This window comes from Lucilia cuprina, chromosome 6, assembly GCF_022045245.1.
Source record: "Lucilia cuprina isolate Lc7/37 chromosome 6, ASM2204524v1, whole genome shotgun sequence".
NCBI lineage: Eukaryota > Metazoa > Arthropoda > Insecta > Diptera > Calliphoridae > Lucilia > Lucilia cuprina.
In genome coordinates this window covers 44,748,471-44,764,039 of record NC_060954.1, presented here as the reverse complement: position 1 = coordinate 44,764,039, position 15,569 = coordinate 44,748,471, and the positions used below count along the sequence as shown (strand labels likewise).

Here is a 15,569-nt window from a genome sequence, read left to right as displayed (position 1 = left end):
TTAACAACGCTTTATTGTCACTTAGAATACTTTCTGTGTCATTTTGGCAATAAAATATTGCGATTTCGACAACGCAACATTCTGTTTGACAACATAGTGTTTTCACTTTGACAACACATCACTTTTTTCCTTAAACCATCGCTTTCTCTGCTTTATGATTTGGTATCGTAATTTTTATACCCTACACCACTATAGTGGGGAAGGTATTTTGCGTTTGTCTTGATGTTTTCCACTTCTAAATATATTAATCTTACACCCACCTTAAACTATACCAACCGGAGTCGAGTTAGCTATGTCCGTCTGCTGTGAAAATGGTTTAAAACGAACCATTATTTCGCCGAGCACCCAACAACAGACAGACGGACGTACATAGCTAAATCGACCAGAAAATGATTCTAAGCCGGTATAGTTTAAAGAGCACAAACCCAATATATTCTTCTACTAAAGTGGGTATGTATGGGGTATTATATGGCTATGCCCAACTTTACATTCATACTTGTTTTTCGTTTTGTTGTTGATTTGACAACTATGCATACATACTTCGACAATGGATGTTGTTGAAAAATTATAAACACTTAGATGTCAATTTCGTATCAAGCATGTATAATATTAAAAAGTTTTTATACCCTACACCACTTTAGTATACCAATCGGCTCAGAATCATTTTCTCAGTCGATTTAGCTGAGTCCGTCCGTCTGTCCATTCATGTAAACCTTGTAATCAAACTACAGGTCGCAAATTTGAAGATAATTCAATGCAATTTGGTACATGATCTTCTATGGTACCGTGGACGTAGCCTATTGAAAATAGTTAACATCGGTCCATTATTTCATACAACTTGAGCCGCCCATACAACTGGACCCGCCGAACAGGGCTTTTAAGTTCATAATTATGTTTAATATACTCATATCTCTACAAAAAGCAGCAAAACCAAGTTCTATACAAGCCTTGATGACCCCCCAAGAACTCTTTAATTTCAGGTCCTCATTTGACTCAGGGCCTCATTTGAAAAAGCACCCTTCGAAATTTTACTTAAATTTACACATTATTTGAACATAATTTGCATAAATAGTATTCATAATATATTTACATTTTATTTTTTTGTCCAGTATTAATATTTCTATTGATCAATTGAATATCGGTGTTTTATGATTGTATCGTGGTATGCCGTATGTTTTATACCCACCATCAAAAATATGGGAGTATATTGATTTTATCATTTCGTTTATAACACATCAATATTGATCATTGACCCACAAAAGTATACATATTTTTGGGTCTTATTAAATTATAAGATGATCTAGCCATGTCTGTCCGTCTGTCAGTCTATCTTTCTGTCTATCTGTTGTAAGCACAATAGAAACCGAACGGAAAGAAATAGACAGTTGAGATTTTCACACAAATACATAAATAAGTCTTATATGAGCTAAATTATTTTTAACAAGTGTTATGAGGATTGGTCCATAAGTGACGAGTTTAACGCTGAAATTCTATATAAGTAAGTTTCTTACGAGCAATAAACAATTTACTTAATTTTATGAAGATATCTACTCCTACCTCCTGTATAAGGTCACCCAAAAACAATTACTTCCACGCTTACTGGCTACAATGTACGAGTATAGCGCTAAAATTCGTCATAAGTAAGTTTTTTTATGAACACAAATCTCTCCACCGAGTTTTATGAGAATCGGTCCATAATTATACCCTACACCACTATAGTGGGGAGGGTATTATGCGTTTGTGCTGAAGTTTGTAACACCCAAAAATATTGGTCCTAGACCCACCTTAAAGTATACCAATCGCCTCAGAATCACTTTCTGAGTCGATTTAGCTATGTCCGTCTTTCCGTCCGTCCGTCCGTCTGTCTGCCTGTGTGTCCATGTAAACTTTGTGCGCACGCTACAGGTCGCAATTTTCAAGATAATTTGATGAAATTTGGCACATACTCTTTTTTTGGTTCAAGGACGATCGCTATTGAAAATGGTTGAAATTGGTCCATTATTTCTCCTAGCCCCCATACAACCGTAACCCTCGAATCGGGCCTTTAGGCTCATAAATACGTTAAATGTTTTATAATGTCAACGAAAATCAGCAAAAATTAGTTTTATAGAACAATAATTGACAATACTAATTTTTATTGTGATCCGGCCTTATTTGACCCTAGCCCCATACAGACTCCCCTTCAGAAAATGACTTGATGGTCAAAATTAACTTATAATTTCTTATAAAACGATTAAAATCTACATAAATGACTTTGTAGTAGACGTAAATTCATCTACCAAAATTTATAAGGATAGGCCCATATTAACCCCTTCTCCCCTATGAGCCCTCTTGTAGAAAATATCTCTTTTTTGTCAACAATAAGTAAAAATATTCCAAAATAAAACAAATTAAATGCTTTATTTAAAAAAAATTCAAAATTTTAACATACTGACTGGTGTAGGGTATCATATGGTCGGCAATGTCCGACTATAAATTCATACTTGTTGTGTGTTTATAGGATGCTACAACGATACAACGATACGACATTGATTGTGAATTGGATATATGTGTTATAAAGGAATAACATCATTTGATAAACGAATAAATTTTATCTCATACCGCCAATCATAACTTTTCCCCTTTTACATATATATTTTTTAAGGTACAATGTAAAAAATGTAATAAAAAAATAATTAACGGCCATTTATTTAATTTAAAAAATTTTTTTTGGGAAAACAAAAAAATCTTGTTTTCCAAACCATCATAGCATTTAAAGGATCATTAATAACTTGAGGAAAACAAGTGTCTGTGCCTGTGTATGTGTTTTTGTATGTAAAAACAACCAATCAATTTTTCGAAATGTTCAAAAAGGCCAACAAGAATTATTGCAAATACAAGGGCAAAAGTTGATGTAATTTGAACTTCCCTGTTAAGGGACATTCATCACTAGAATGTCACAAACTGACAGATGTACTGCCGATTTTGTTTTTTTTTTTTGTTGTGCTTTACTTTTTCTTCTTCCACTTTTTGTCAATCTGTCTAGCCACAATTTACGAGACATGTGTTTTTAGCGTGTCCTCTCTCCAACCAACCAACCACCTTAAACAACATGACATTTTACCAATTATTAACAAAATAGAAAAACGAAACGCTGCAGCGTTGAAAATGAAAAATCATTTTTCATTTCTTATTTTGTTTAACAAAAAAGGACATAAACATTGAAGTATGTATGTCTACCATGACTACTAACTAAACGAAATGATTCCAATAATAATAAAACAAAACTGAAAAATCTCATAAAAATATTTCGATTTTTTATTTACAAATTGTAAAGTCATTTTAAAGTCATTATGAGTATGTTGGGCAAAAAAAAAAAGAAAATTGAAAAATTTCAGTGCATTGTGAAGTAAAGTGGTGTTCTTTCAGTTTTGTTGTTTATATTAAAAAAAAAATTTCGAAAATATATTTGAACACAGTACTTTAATATTTCCGTAAAGTGACACATGTTATTGACATCAAATTCGGCTTATTATAATATTGTATAAAAAATAACATATAAAACTTAAAGAGTTTCATCACAACATTTTAAATTTGAACATCTATGAACATCTATGAACATCTATTCTAAACACTTCGGTGTCATAAAGCGTACTTTATATAAAAATAGACGTACGGACTTTTTTACAACTTTATTACATTTTCAGTAATATAAACAAAAATGGGCGGAATAGATAGTGGGCGTTTTGCACCGATTAATTAAGGGAATTAAAAAAACAATCGATGATCAGACTAGTACAAGGGACCTGTAACGGATATAACTGATTAGTTTAATGCAATCGAAATATGTATAATTCATGTCGAGTGCCGTGTTGGTCTATTTCATGGTGATCTTGTTCAACTACTGTAAGTGATCCTCTGTAATGACTCACCACCTATCCTCTTACACGTCGGAGGCAATTTACGTATATGGAATTTCCAATCTAGTGTACGTGCACTTTGAGCTATTTAATCACTGATCATTGCTTAAGTTGCTTAACTTCCGAGAGGCAAAACCATCACAGTTGTTTACAAATACGCAGATGGTATGGTCACTGTTGAGTCAGCAACAGCACCAAGAGACTTAACATAAAGATCGAAGTACGAATCCATCCATTGTTCTTACTCACAGAAAGCTCACTGTGGTAAATCTGGTGTAAAAAGAGTTTTCTCTGAACATACCTGGACAAGGAAGGACAATTTTATGATATCACATGTATAAGAACCTTTTATCCATGACCATTCGACTCTGCACACTTCTCATTCATCTGACATACGACATAGTTGGTCTAGGCTTACGTACAAATTAGATCCAGATACTCATCCTGTATCATATACATTAAAAACTAACTTGTTTCCAATGCTTAGTCCCATAGTCAATCCTCTGTGCATCAGTATTTTAACCACCACTTACACTTCTCGCAAATTTGGGTTTAAATCATAGCTACTACATGGATCCCGAAGGAACCTCAACTTACCGACCAGTAAGGATATAGTCCTGCGGACAACCCGTGGTACCAAATTATGTCGTTCTCTGGTTCAACCTCATGTCATCAAATCATTCCAAGGAAAGTCTGAGAAGTAAACTGACAAACCTTGTATCACCTCTCTATTCAAGGATTGCAATACAACAAGATGAAGGTCCTTCATCTTGGGGAAACATGCCCCGGGAATCATGACAACGTTCTGTCAGACAGAAGTGGTTGGTAAGTGTTGCGACACGCGTCTTATAAGTTATACCTTACCTCATCCGACTACCAATTGTTTCAAAAGATTCACACTGCGATCTCTGGGAAGCATTGGGATATCCGATATTGATCAGATTCGTTTCTTTGTCGTATAAACACATTTTGCCAGAAAAATGGAATAAAAATATTGCCGGATATCGGTGGATATTTCTTAGCGACATCCCAGGTAGAGGATACTTTCCAACAAGTACTTAAGGCTGAAGGAGGACATCACTATCATGCTGATGTTGCATTTAATGCCATTTGAAGCAATTGTTTGTTTTACTATATTATTGCTGACCAGATCATCTAAGTTCCTCTATTGGTCTATTGGGATTTTGTCTGTCGCATTGAGGCTTCATTTGAGCGCCCAATCCTTTAAATCCAGCATTGCAGGGATCATCATCATGTTTTTGCTTTTTGCTTTGGATAGCTTCTTTATTTGCTTCATGTTAACTTTCGGAATATCTGTCTTGACATTTGATATATACTCAATTCCTGTACCATTTGTTTTAAATTATCCTGTTTGGGATATTCTATAATGGTATTGTTATTTTAATCTGAGGATTCAGAATCGTAATCATCACCTGTATTTAATAACTAAGATATTATTAGAGCTCTCTGTCTCTGTCCTATACACTTGACGCATTTTCCACCACGGACGCCTATGTATTCAAATCCGTTGTAGTCTTTTGCTCAAGATTGCAGGGTGATGACGACACATGCCTTGCGAACAGATTAACAATTGCTTACGTTATTGGGTTATTTAGGCCAAGTACTTTTACCTTAATATTACCGTTTTTACATTTTGTAAAAGTAAGTATTTTTTTTTTAAGAAAACTTTCTTGTATCGTGTTTGTGTCCTTGGGGAATACAAGATTCTCAGGTGACAGACAAAAAGCATGGCTTCAGCTTAAATGAAAAATTCTATATAATACTAATATATGCATTAGTTTAAAAATTCGTTCGGGAATCGTTAAATTAAGACATAATTTTAAACCCGAATGTAACACTCTTACTTGTTCTTTTACAGTTTTACGTATTTGGATCATTTTCCCTATTGAACATTTATAACAAATATTTGGGGATAATATACCGTGAGATTGTAAATTTTATGTTTCTTCAATTAAATTAACTTAAACTAGTATTTAAGTTTTCCACCCACAATTAAATTCAAAGAAAACGAATTCAAACTTCAAAATATTTTATTTTGTTTTCCAAACCATACTTCTGTAACCAAACAAATTCTTGAAGAAACTTTTAAATAAACATTATCTGACCAATAAACAGTAAATTTAAACTTTCTAAAATAAAATAAATAAAAATAATATGGAGCAGGAGTAGGAATGAAAGCTAAAAATTAAGAAAAAAAAAAAACACATCAATACAGACAGCAACAGTACAACATTAAAATTCCGAAAGCCTAAACAAAATGAAATTGTACAAATAAACTAATTGCCTCCGAGGATATTTTATAACATTGAGCTAAAGGAATTAACAAACATACATGTATGTATGTTGGTGTGTTTAGTTAAAGTATAGCATGTTTCATATAAACAAAACTAAGCAACAATCATGTTACACACACAAACACACAAAACCACCAATGTATAGAAAAGTTAAATAGAACCCTGCAGTTCGTGATAGTGATTTCAGAATTAATTAAATAGGAGGAAGTCGATTAATCTTTGTAGAATATAATTATATACAAAAATATCCTTTAAATATAAAATTAATGACATCGATTAAGTAAGACATTAAAACAAACTCTTTTAAAAATACAGTCCTTTTAAACCGCCGGAACATACTTTTGCTAAAATTCCTGTACCAATCACAAATTCAATATTGAATAAAACATTGCAAATACTTGTACAAGTTGTAGTCGAATGATTTTATTTATATGGTGTGGAACAAAAAAAACATTTTTAAGTGAAACGAATAATGGTCCGGAATTTTAATGTAATTTATTTTATGGAAAAATTTCCATCAGAAAAATTTCTCAGCTTGTATTTTCTTTTTTCGGTGATACTCAAATACTGAAGCAACTAGAGAATAAAAAGCGAACTTAAAAACTTACTAAAATATGCTACAGGCAATAAAACAGAATAAAATCATTGAATTTTAAAATAGTCAATAGAGAACAAATAGAAACAAAGCGAAAGATATTCGAACTAAAAACTAGATGCGTATTTGGCGTTAAAATACCCTACACTAAGCTCTGGAGAATTATAAAGGATTATAATTTGAAACGATTTAAAGTGAGAGAAATCAGTATAATAAAGTAAGAACTACAGATAACATTCCTCATGTTTAAAGAGCACTACAACTTCATTCTTTCAGGAATGATAACTTTATAATACAGTAAGACAAGCTTTCACCAAACTGCAACAACAATCGTATTCAATGTTCTAAAGGGACAACAAGAAGTATCTGTTATTGTAATGGGTTAGATTGTTAGTTTGAAGGAGAATGTATGTAAGTGAAATCCAAAGAAATAAACTTACATCTCAATAGATCGTATGCGCTCCTTGCTCAGTGTCTCAGTCGAAAATTAAGCAACCACCTCCAGTCTACCAGACTGGACTACTATCCTACCAGCAGTCACCCGATATCAATAACTAACTAACTAACTAACTAACTAACTAACTAACTAACTACCTAACTAACTAACTAACTAACTAACTAACTAACTAACTAACTAACTAACTAACTAACTAACTAACTAACTGACTAACTAACTAACTAACTAACTAACTAACTAACTAACTAACTAACTAACTAACTAACCAACTAACTAACTAACCAATTAACTAACTCACTAACTAAATAACTAACTAACATACTAGTGGTTGGCGCCTCAAAATTTACGCGACAGTTCATGCCAGGTTAGACTTTTATTGTCTCGTTTCGAAAAGGCAGGCTTTTTTTTGGTTTTGGACTTTTTGGTTCCTGTTTAGCCTTTGGAAGTCTAAAATTTTAAATGTTTATTACTTTAACAAAATTTTGAAAATCTCAACGCATATAAAGAGTCCTTTTACCAAATTGTATTTATATATTGTATATACTTTGACAACGGTTGTTACTGAAAAATTATAATCACTTTGGTTTCAATCAAGAGGGGAAAAATATACAGTACTGATACCAAAATGAAACCAAAATGTTTAACATTTTTCAATAACATTCGTTGTCAAAGTATTTACAAACTGGTTGTTGTTAGTTTACAACATTTATACCATTAAGACAATGGATGTGTATAAAATAAGATTTCGACAACGAATTGCTGTCAACACAACATATTTAAATGCTTTAACAACTGTTATTAAAAAAATTATAAACACTTTGGTGTCAATTTTGTACCGGGCGTGTATATTTGTTTTTCCCCCTAAATAGAAACTGAAAAACGCACAAGTCGATTTAAGTATAAGTTGAAATCTGTGGTATGCTTACAATAATAACCGGACTCAGGGGTGCTAAGCGAATAGCCTGCTCTTTTTACCAAGAGAAACAGATTCTTTGAACTACTGCGATTTTTATGATAAAAAGAATTAGTTTGGTAAACATAATTATATACAAATATAAATATTAAAAAAAATTAAGTAATTTAAGTATCATTCCAGACCTATTGATAAACATCTATTTAGGTTATAACATTGTCGGAAATTCTCGAATGAAATTTGCATTTCTTTAAATGCAAGTTTTATGGTTTTTATTTCCGATTTTGGCTTTTTTTTTGAAACAATACTATTTGCGATCGTATAGAATATATACAATTATGAATGAAAACAGGACAGATATTAAGCGACCCAATGAGACCAAGCTCATCAGAGAAGATTCACTTAAAAGTACCAGTAAAGATTTTTGTGTTAATTCGAAATACGTAATAAATTTCGAAAAAAAAACGGTTCGAAATTTTAAACCCATTACAAAACAATTTCCATTCAAAAACTGACTTCTAGCAAAATAAGTCATTCAATATATTGAAAAAAAAACGTCACTTTGTTCGATTTTTTTCAATAGTGCTTATTATATGTACGCATACAAGTGAGTTCAAGAGCAATAAAAGACGAAAATGTCTTAACACTCCCCCTACAATGTGTGTGCATGTGTGTTCGTTAGCTTCTGTTTCTTTGCCATAAGTGTTGTATGATCATGTTTATATAACGGTTATAGTTATAGTAAGTACATAGTTAGTTATACAAACTTTCTAGCCATTATTGTCCCCTTGCCACCTTACACATGTACATATGTATGTATATATATAAAATTCATAGTGTTAGAGTATTTTATATCTAATATTATGGGTCATTGGGATTTGTTTAACACTTAAGTAGTTGTTAAACATTTCATTAGTTGTGTTAGCAGAAAAATGTTCAAGCGAATAAAAAGGATTAAGTTTGCGAAAAAATATACGTAAAGAATATTATAAAACAGCAGCTTAATGTTAAGAAATATTGAATAATATAACGTAGAATTGGGGAAACAAATTTTCAAAACACGTCCAAAAATTTCTATAAGTTATGCAAATATAGTTTAGTTTTTTTTTTTTGTTATAAGACGTGTTTTTCATACCAGAAATAAAAACTATAATTAAGAGTTGAAAGGTAATATAAGCAACTAAAAACATCTGACTCTATATATATGTATATATGATTTCTAGGTGCTGATTTCTTAAACTGCAAAATGTTTATGCAAAAAGGTATATTAAGGATAATCTACTTTCACCAATAAGTTACTTTATGTAAACGTTCGAGTGGTTAAAAGGTTAAAGGTTAAAAGCAGCGTCCCATAGATGTATTGTAGAAAAATGGTCAAAAGAGAAGTTTTTATTTCCATTCTCATAAGTGCTTGGTATATAATTGAATGATTAAGAGTGGAAAACTTACATAGAAATATAAGAATTACCATGGAAGAAAGTACTTGCGGTACCTCTAAATTTATCATGAACTCATTGAGCCCAAAGGCCCTATTCGGGGAGTATGGATGTATAAGGGCTAGGGCGAAATAATGGACCGATTTCAATCATTCGAATAATAAACCATTTCAAAATATATATTCAAAATGTGATTCTGAGCCAATTGGTTTTAGATCGACGACATCATCTAGAGATGATGTCGTCCAAGAATACACTGTGATAAATCCTGATGAAAGAAAAACTCAATGGTATCAGTTGTATAAGATATATTTCATTCATCGCCATTTAACCTGGTACACTTCTTATTCCAACGACTCTCAAATAAGGAACCAGTAAGAGTGTTATATTCGACTATACCGAATCTTATATACCCACAATCAAATCGTATGCAGTAAGTGAAATGCTTGGGTTTATAATGGACCGATCCTCCTAAAATTCGGTATATAGTAGATTTTTTCTCGTAAGAAACTTATGTCGAATTTCAGCGCTAAACTCGTATTTTAATGCCAGAAATGGGCATTAAAGTAATTTTTCTAAGGGACCATATATGAGGAAAAAGGTCAATTATGGATCGATGCTCATAAAAGTTGGTAGAGAGAATTTGGATCATATAAAACTTATTTATGTCGAATTTCATTGCTATACTCGCATTTCTAAAACAGTTTTGGCTGTTAAAGCTGTTTTTCGGGAGGCCATTGCCCATTTTAAACCTTATGTTTTAGCTCTCTCCGTTCGGACAGACATGGCTGGATCGTCTCAGAATTTAATAAGGACCCAGAATATATACACATTTGTATTTCGATGTGTTATAAACGAAATGACAAAATCACTATACTCCCATCTCCCCCCGGGGGCATGTTACCATGGCGAAACCTTAGCCTTGGTGTTATTGCAATCCCGGGGTATAAAGAGGTGGCCAATACCTCCAGTCTGGCCGGGACTGAAAAATTGCATACAGTCTACTGCTTGGCTTAGTCCTAGCATAGATTGCCAGAGGTTAGACCAGAGCACCACATACTACGGGTGACCAGTTGCCCACAGGACTATGTCTGGCTGGTCAGTTGGTTGAGGTTCCGGGATCCACGTAGTGACTGTGGTTAAAACCCAAATCGCGGGAAGAGGGTTGCTTGGTTAAAAGGCTGATACACGTTGAATATGATTTCCATGATACATTTCTGTTATCGGTACGAATTACAGAGCATGACTGTGTATTAATAAAATGTCCGATTTGAAAATATAATGAAAATATTGGGTACACGAGGTGGAGTTTTCTGATGTCTACTTGCATTCTATAGAGAAAATGGAGTAATTGATGGATTTGACGAATGGAGTAGCGGAGTAGAAGGATGGACGTGGTGCAAGGTCGTTACTGCGCTCTATTTGATTTTTTTTGGCTATTATCCTTCATGGTTAAGTGTATGCTCAACTTATCGCAGTGGGTCTCTAAGACTACTGAAATGATGGTCGGTATAAAAATATCTGACGTTGACATATCCCTTCATCTATCCTGTATTTTATATACTTGACTCAAACTCATTTCTAACCCTTATTCCCACAGTCAGTCCTCTGAGGATATCTCTGAACTTATACAAACTTATGAACTTTAACGCCCATCAGTTTTTTAAACAATATTAGCTTCCCACGCATTTGATTTTAAGTCACAGCCATTCCGTGTACCACGAGACTACATATATATTAATCGGTACAATAAAAAATCGATTATAGCGGTACCGTATATATGCTTTTTTGGTTTGACTCCATATATACATTTAATTATCCAGCGTTTTTATGTAGTCCCGTCAGACTAAAAGTACTGGTATCACCTCTTTCCCCCCGTTATTTAAATAACAAATATAGTTTAGTTTTTTTTATAACTTCTGCATTTTTGAAGATAACTTCTGCATTTTTTGAAGATAATTCAAAATTTAATTCAAGATTTGGTATTTTTGAAATCAGCAAGAAATTAAAAAAAAAAATACTCCTACAGAATTCGCAGATTTTCGTAAATATTTACTTATACTTTAAAAACACTTTCGTTTTTTGTCGCGTATGATATCGTCATATTTTAATCCATATTTTGGAAAGCAAGGTTCCCAATGGGATGATTCCTTTTGCAAATATAGTATTCTTTAAAAAGAGCAGATTGACAAAATTGTTTTCCAAGTACTTACTGCTAATTTTACAAAATCTATACTACTCTGAAGGCGTGCGAATGTCACATACAATTGAATGGAATTGCCCATATGTATATTGACATTAAAGGCTCTATTTCGGAAATCATCGAATTTTATCACGATAACTAAATTAATTCGGAAAAAAGTTTGTAGAGTGATTGATATATATGCAAAACATTTTTGTGTCAAATTTTATCTCGATAGCTTTTTTATCAAAATATGCACGTATAAGGGATTTTCAGAAGTGCAACTTATATGGGAGCTTTGACCGATTGTGGACCGACACAAGTCTGCGTTTGTATTATGATTTCTATTCATTATTATACAATGCATTAAAATATTACATTTTGTAGGGAGATTTTTATAGGGTCAAATGAGGCCCTATAATTATAAAGTTCATGAGGGTCATCAAGGATAGAACTTGGTTCTGAAGCTTTTTGTCGAGATATGAGAATATTAAACATAATTATGAACTTAAAAGCCCTATTCGGCGTGTTTAGTTGTATGGCAGCTAAGTGAAATAATGGACCGATTGCAACTGTTTTCAATAGGCTTTCTCTACGGTACAATAGGAGATTATGTGCCAAATTTAATTGAATTATCTCCAAAATTGCTACCTATAGTTTGATTACATGGTTTACACGGACGGACAGACAGAATGTCGGACCTAGCTAAATCGACTATTTTTTGAAAATCTTCCTGAAGAATTATAAAACGTATTTTTTTCGAGGTAGTCTGAAATTTTTACTCATAACTTTTTATATTGTGTAGTGATTTTGCTAATTTTCAATACAAAATTGCTTAGGACAACAGTCAATATTTCTAGTGTATTTAGTCTATTTCTTAAGCTTAGTTTTGATGTGAGCTTGTTTTAACCAGACAGACAGACAGACAGACGGATATGCCTAAATTGACAAAAAATTTCACAAGGACCCAGAATATATATACTTTTTTTTTGGGTCTCACAAATGAATATTACTTGGTGTTACACACGGAATGAAAAACTTATACCTATATAACCTCTATTACTACTGATGGTGGTAGAGAGGGTATAAAAATTCGTTACGTATCCAACGACTACCAAATTTTTGCTAACAATAATACACAATAAATACACACAAGATTCAGCAGCAAAGAAAAGGTACAAAAACATTGTACAACAACAAATTTTGACAGTTTGCATATTTTTTGACAGGTCAATGTTGCAGGTTTTTCTCATTACGTTCCATATACAATATTATTTGCTGACTTTTAACAAATCAATTAATGAACAAAGATGATTTTTAATAAATTCGATTTATACAAAAAAAAGATATTTATAATTTAATAAGGACTTTCATTTAATATCAAATTTTATTTTAAGTTTTTACATTAGGCAACTGTTTAAATAACACAAACATGCCCTTAAACTTTTACTTGGTTTGTTAAAAGAAAATAAAAAACTAAAATGTGAATTAATTTATCAAAAAGAAAATACTTACAAAAATGTAATTATATTTTGGATTTATTATTTATTTGGTTAATAACTTCGTAATATATCAAAACACAAATATTTATTTAGAAAATCACAAAATCACATAATAAATAAATAAACATTTTTTTTATCAAAAGGGATTGGCTCTCTCTGGGGAAATAAGTAGTTGACGAAAAAAAAAAGAAATCCCGTCAAACAAATAAAAACAATACAAACACAATCTATATGTGAGATATTTAATGTAATTTTCACTTCACTTTAACGATTTGCCAAATCGTTTTTCTATATTTTATCGCTTTACCATTAACACTTGATCCATTTTAATTGTATTTTTTCACGACAGATTTATGTAATTATTTAATATTAATTTAAATACAAATTTTATTTATTTTTTACATAAACTATACGAGTTAAGAAATTTTTGACAGTTTTCAATTGGCGTTTGTTTCAATTCCAAAGTATACACAGAGAGCTAGAAATTATCAGAGAGTAATCAAATGTCATTTAATAAAAGAGCAAAAAATCAGCAAATGTCAAAATGCAGTTATAAAATTCTTAAGGGTTTGTATGTTTGTATATTTGCTAAAAAATCTTCAACCCCTCTTTGGTGAAATGTCAAATTTTGACAATTGTGTTTTTATGCTCACTGCGCATGTTTCAATATTGTTCTGATTTAATTCTCTATTTATTTGTGTTTCTTTTTCTGTGTTTTAGAAATTTGTTTACACAAAGGGTTGTTTTATATTTTTGCTATTTTGTTTTGAAAAATAATATTTCTGTTGCTGATTCTATGGTATCGGCATACATGTGTCAAAATTCCTATTTACCCCTAGAGGTATGAAAGTGTATGTGTATGTACATGAATAAAATGACAAAACAAATATTTTGTATGGACAAAAAGGTTTTTTTTTGGAAATTAAAAAAAAGAAACATATTTAATAAAACTTTTTATTTTAATCTCTGGCTATTCTTAAAAACACAAACTTATATTTTTAAACAAGTAACCAAATAGTGGTCAGACGAGGTCGACCATATAATCTATATTTATAAAGGAGTAGCGTTACCGACTGACTGATTCATCATCGCACAGCCCAAACGGCTGAATCTAGAATCATGAAATTTTGACAGTAGATGTGTTTTTAGTTATGTAGATCCACTAAGGAGGGATTTTTTGAAATTTGCACATTTACGGGTAAAATGGGGGAAAACGGGTAAAACAGGTTTTCTTAATTATCTTACATAATATTATTGATACAAGAACAATTTCAAATGCACCTGTATCTACTCTTAAAATGAGCAGATAGGTGTCTTGTACTTTTTTGAAATTCGTACTTTTAAGGGGTAAAAATGTATAACAAAGGTGATTTGGTACCTTTTTTAGCCCTTTATAACTTTTAAACTAATTAACATAATCAAATTTTTCTAAATACTTTGGATACATCTCTCAAAATTATGAGACACCTGTTTCGTACTTTTTAAAAATTCAGTCCTTTTTGGGTGTAAAAGGAAGAAAACTGTATTTGTGGTACTTTTTTTTTAGCACATTAGGAAAACTTTTTCGGTATATTGAATTATTCATATTAAATTACGGACTAACTCTGCAATATTTATTGTAATAAATTTTTTGTTATTTCACTGGGTAAAAAAGTACCAAAAAGGGAAAAAACGGGAAATTTAATTTTATTCAAATTCATTGAGCCAACTTTTATAAAATTTCAAAAAGTAGTTTATTTACTCACACAAAATAAGCTATTGGTATATTATTTTGGAATTTGAGTACTAAGGCCTATATAGGACCAAATTCGAGTAAAGGAACATTAATTTTAACATACTTGGTATTGACTGAAAAATATTCTGTAAGTGGGAACTATTTGGTACTTTTCTATTCTTCAAATGGATTCTTTATAATGGTTAACCGGAACACTCGGACCTTATTAAATGAGAATTTATTGAGAGAGATCTTTGTACTTTTTCGTTTTTCCGATGGTACTTTTTGATATTTTTACGATATTGAACATAGTTAGGGTAGCGAAGCACCCAGGGTATGCTAGTAACCTATAAAAATAAAGTGCTGTTTGTGTTCAAAATAAAACATTTAAGTTAAATTGAACCTTGCCTCAGATACACTTAAAGCATTTTATGTAGAATTGTGGAGATATAATTCCAATTTTAAAGGGGGCTTTTTATAGGGACTATAAAATTCATGAGGGTCATCAAGGCTAGTATAGAACTCGGTGTTGCAGCTTTTTTTCCGAGATACCATA

At 31.7% G+C, this 15,569-nt stretch overlaps 1 protein-coding gene across 1 annotated transcript in view; it reads right to left on the bottom strand.

Annotated features, from left to right (window-relative positions):
* The window catches only part of LOC111687535 (semaphorin-2A), a 165,919-nt gene extending 152,540 nt beyond the window's left edge, over positions 1 to 13,379 (bottom strand). Inside the window, exon 1 of the mRNA XM_046954613.1 lies at positions 13,313 to 13,379. The gene's annotated coding sequence lies outside the window, so the exon portion shown is untranslated. The remainder of the gene's footprint in view (positions 1 to 13,312) is intronic.
* Positions 13,380 to 15,569: the final 2,190 nt, after the last annotated feature.